This window comes from Pinus tabuliformis, chromosome 5_2 (genome assembly GCF_031772625.1).
Source record: "Pinus tabuliformis cultivar Carrire ecotype Pingquan chromosome 5_2, CPIR1, whole genome shotgun sequence".
NCBI classification, from domain to species: Eukaryota; Viridiplantae; Streptophyta; class Pinopsida; order Pinales; family Pinaceae; genus Pinus; species Pinus tabuliformis.
This window is the reverse complement of record NC_142306.1, coordinates 525,165,475-525,170,502: the sequence shown is the minus strand read 5'-3', so window position 1 is coordinate 525,170,502 and position 5,028 is coordinate 525,165,475. Positions and strand designations below refer to the sequence as shown.

At 33.6% G+C, this 5,028-nt stretch overlaps 1 pseudogene; it reads right to left on the bottom strand.

Moving 5' to 3' along the window:
- Positions 1-442: 442 nt before the first annotated feature.
- LOC149160015 (uncharacterized) lies at positions 443-1,249 on the bottom strand (annotated as a pseudogene).
- Between the last annotated feature and the right edge of the window lie 3,779 nt (positions 1,250-5,028).

Sequence of the window (5,028 nt, the reverse complement as noted above, 5' to 3'; positions counted from 1 at the left end):
CTAGGAAGACTTCGAAGTATTTTTCAAATGAAGGAGTAAAAAGATCTGCAATGAAAGGGCTTTTTGAGAATGACAATAGTGAATGATTTTCAAAAAATGTTGTAGTGTTTGTTTTTTAAATTTTCTTGTGTTTCTTTAAGTAATAAATTTTTTTTTTTTAATTTTATTATTTATCATAAAAAAAAATAATTTATTTTTAAATAAAGAAATAAATAAAATCAACAAAAATATATTTATTTATTTTCTAAAAAACTAATAAAGAAAAAAAATTGAAACGACAAGAAAAACAATCAGTGCCTACTCCAAGTCACTGGGGAAAAATTGAATGTTGAGAATGAATTTTAAGAAGAGAAAAAAAGGAATTTAACTATGCCAAGGGAAAAGCTAAAACATATAATAGCACTCCACTTCAATAAAAGAGATTCCCTTGTCAAAATTGTGGTCAGAGTCCAGAAAAGGTTTCCAAATTCAACTCTTCTCTTGTCCTTGATGTTCTGCATGAGTTTCTGGCATGTTTATCTTCTGAATTTGCAATATGTCCAGAGTTCAAGGTGTTGACATAGGAACATGAAGCCCCAAGGTTGGGAGGCTGATCATCTGTACTTATTCGAAAATCAAGAAAACATTTTATCATCCCTCTTAGAAAGGGGGCCATTGTATCTGGTTCATACTCCATATAATACATTAGTCCTCCCATGCATAGGCAGAAAAGTGACACTTCAGCGTTTCTTATATTTGGAAGTAGATGTTTGTTCACTAAAATATACCACGATGAATCTGCAGCTCAAGGAAGCACATAAAGAGCTAATTCGTCTCGTCTGCTCTTCTTCTCTAGCAAGACAGACAAAGCAGCCATGCCTCCAGCAAACCAATACACAAGCTTATGGTCCCTTGTTGAAACCTTTCTTTGCAAGCATATAACTCCCTGAAATATTCCTACAAAGGCCGACAGGAATGATGTAGAGCGCACAACCCCATTAATAGCATTCCAACATGTCCGCATGGGAGACTCCATAAACTTTTGAAGATGAAGGACAACATACGACACAAATGTCAATGAGAAATATAATGGATATGTCTTCCTGAACGTTGAATACATTGCATTGCCATTATGTGCTAAACATGAGGCTGAATCCAGATGTATAACAGAACATGGAATAATTGAAGCAGATTGATCCAATTTAATCTGCTCGATAAATAAGCAGAGAGAGACCAGATCAAAATGCTTTGATAGCTTCACGTTGGGCATATTGGCTTTCTTGACTTTGGTTTGTAGATGCTCATTTTGAGCTAGGCAACATGTGAAGGTGCAAATTGCTCAAGTCAAGCCAATAAATCTGCATGAAAAATCACTCAAACTGCTCAAAATATGCTTCACTGCCAGCAAAATTCGTAATTCTCTGCACATTAATTGTAAAAACCGTTTTTTCCTTCACGCAGTTATCAAAATAGGATTCTGAAGAACCATGGTTTCCTCTCAAACCATTAAGAATTCAAGGAAATAATTTCTGGGTTATGTAATTCATTCTATTTTTGAAAAAACCCATGTCTTCATTTTCCTAGATATGTCATGATTCGATCACAAATCTATTTTTAACACTAACGTTTTCAAGGGGTTGCGTTCTGAGGATGTTGGCATCCACTATGAGGCGGTGGGATTAATTGGGTTTGCAATCTTATAATTCACTTTTATTTTCTGCATTTTACAAATTTTGAAACAAAACTTCTTCTTCACATTGAGTTTCATCAGAACTTACTCTCAGAAGTTGAGACTCCCGACTTTGAACATGACCACTCTTATTTTATCTTGTCAGTAGTCCAGCAGAAACTGTCTGAACACGCATCCCATCTTGCACAGAAGAAGAATCTATCTCTTTTGCTATAGAAGCACACAGCACTCCGCAAGTACAACTCGCACAACCAGGAATGCAGTAACGTCCTTGACAAAGGCCTGAGCTGTAATTATTTATTTTTATTATTTTTTCTTAAACTAAAATTCAAAAAAAAACTAAATTTTATCTAATTTTTTTTAAGATGATCTTTTGCTCATTCACAAAATTCTTTATTGTCATATCGCAGATCAATTTTCCAATGAGAGTATTTTTATGTGAAATAAATCGTTAGACTTTCTGATCTTCCTGCTCGCACGAAGCGTAGGAAGAGAACATACTAATCTCTTGATTTATTTTTATTTATGCACGTTAGAGTGGATGGATAATAAACACAATCAAGATCTGCGATCAAACCTCGCATTATCTACACTCTTTCTGAAATGTCACGTGGGCATTTAGACTCTCGAAAGACAAAGCTTTCTGATAATCAAGCTCCTAGACTACCTGTGATACAGAAACAAGATATAGAAATGTGATGATGAAGGAGCTCTTTTAAGTTATTCATGATGATTTTTTTACTTTCTAAAAACAAGACTAAAAGAAAATTCTACGAGATTTCATTTTACTTTTTTTATTTTAATCTATTGTACATTAACTTGAAAGATTTTTTGTATTTCCTAGGTAAAAGATTCTTCCATTGAAGCCCTTTACAGACTAAAAATTCAAAAATGCTGACATCTAAATTTAAAATTCTTATCTAACTATTTGCAAGGATGTGAGTAACCTGTTTGAAACTTGGATTTCGTGCAAGGTTCTTTCGAAACCAGTCTTTGATATTTTCCTTGCTCTCCAAGATGTACCTGTTCATCATCTTCAAATTTCTCATCCGTAGATGGATTAGTAAGAAATGGGGAGTTTAAAAACTGAATTTGAAACTAAGTACGAAAAATAAAAAACTCAAACTTGAACACCTTTATGAAAATCTTGTTGTCACCAGGTTTCACAAGTAGTCCATAAAAAGAAATTGCAATAAAAATAACTTCCTAAGTCTAGCTCCAAATAATCCTCCCCAACAACGGCGCCAAAATGTTTGGTCTAAAATGTGGATGCAAATTAGAGTTTCATTCACTATCAACTCAGGTAAGTAAACTTCAAGGATCATCCAATATATATGGACTTAGTGACAAACTAAACTAATTTAGGTGAAGAAATGCCAAAGCTCCCTTACAGGAGGTCTTTGATTGGGATTTCCAACACCTATTTAGTCATTTAATCAACATGAAATCTAAAGACATTGTGACAAGTGTAAGAAATATTAAAGCTCCCTTACAGGAGACTATTCGTTAATATTTCTAATCATCTTAATCAACAAACTATTTAAACTAATGAAATTAAAGCACTTAAATCTAATTCTGATTGATTGCATGAAATATTAAAGCTCTCTTACAAGAGACTATTCATTTATATTTCAAGCAAATGAATCAGAAACTTAAACTAATGAAATCAAACATTAAATTAGATTCATTGAAAGAAACATTAATACTTTCTTACGAAAGGTCATTCGTTAATATTTCAAACATATGAACCAATAATTTACTCTAATGAAATTCAAAACAAACATAAAATGAAAGTTTACCAAAATAAAACGAGCATGCAAGTGAGGAAACGGGGTCCCTCCATAGCTCCATAAGCACACATAGAAAGAAGTCAAACGTAGAAGAAAATCCAATCCACTTTATTTATCCTCAATTGCAAATTGCAATTACAAGCTCCAAGTTCTACATTCCAAGAGGTCCTAAACTCTACATTACAATGATTCTAAAATCTAGAATTACAAATGAAGGACTAAGTTTCTAAATTATAAAAGTTAAGATTACAAAATGAAGATTACAAATGAAGGAGAAAACACTCCTATTTATACAAAAGCTATGATAACAAACTCATAAATGTAAATCCATTATTCCCTCCTTTGACCCACATATTTCTCAACCAATGGTGACACATAACCCTATCCTCCATGATCTCCTCCATGAGGTCCATAATCTTCTCAAATTCGATTTTGAACATAGAGTGCCACATAAAGATGCCTTGGAAGCTTCCTTTGTACCTACACATGTCAAAAAACTCATTTTAATTGTTAGGTGTAAGTATAAGCATATTATTTTCTAAAGTTTAACCATAGATCCACTTAAAAATGTTAAGAATTAATAAACTTTGGAAAAGCATAGTTATAACCCAATGATGAGGTAAATGTAATGATGTGGAGGTGGAATGGAGGTGACATGAAGGTAATATGGAAGTAATGTGAACGTATCGGTGAATAATGGAGTGAGAATAGGGACTACTTTGAGGCCCAACAAGGTGTTATAAAACATACAAAGGTGGAAAGTTTGTTTCATTCAAGTTCCCAAGCAAACTTAATCTCAAAGTCCTTAGTGAAAAAGTTAGGCCTTGAAACTAAGCCTCATCTGAGTCGATACTTGCTTGGTTGGGTAAGTGATAAAGCCAGACTATAGGTAACCAAGCAGTCTAGACAGATTTGTTATTACTTCCAAATTAGTTGACAAGATAGAATTAGATGTTGCGCCTTTAGACATCTGTAGAATCATCTTGGGAAGCCCATATCTATATGACAGAAAGGTAGTTTTCTTTTAGAATGAAAATAAATACCACCTCACAAAGGATGGGGTAGAGTATATAGTCAAACCTCATCATACAAAAGTTAATGCTAGCCTTGTAAGCGCAAGACAGATTAAACGACTGGTTAATTCCATCAAAGGTTGCATGCTCATGATAGTGAGAGTGAAAGAGGTCGAGATGTATGACGTTTTCAAAGGTTGTAATCTTGATCATAAGAAAGAATTTTTTGAAATTACTTTTGATTATGATGTATTGTTTCAGGAACCAAGTGGATTTCCCCCAAAATGGGAAATCCAACATGAGATCTATCTACATTGGGATGCTTCTTTACCGAATGTTGGCATGTACAAGATGGCTTCCATTGAGATGGAGGAGATCAAGAAACATGTATAGGAAATGTTAAATTATGGATTCATCAAATCAAGTTCTTCTCCATGTGGTTCACTGATTGTGTTGGTGCCACATAAATATGGCACATGGAGAATGTACGTAGAATTGCTAGATCAGTTGAAAAATATTGTTTATTTTACAAAACTAGATTTGCGAAGTGGATATC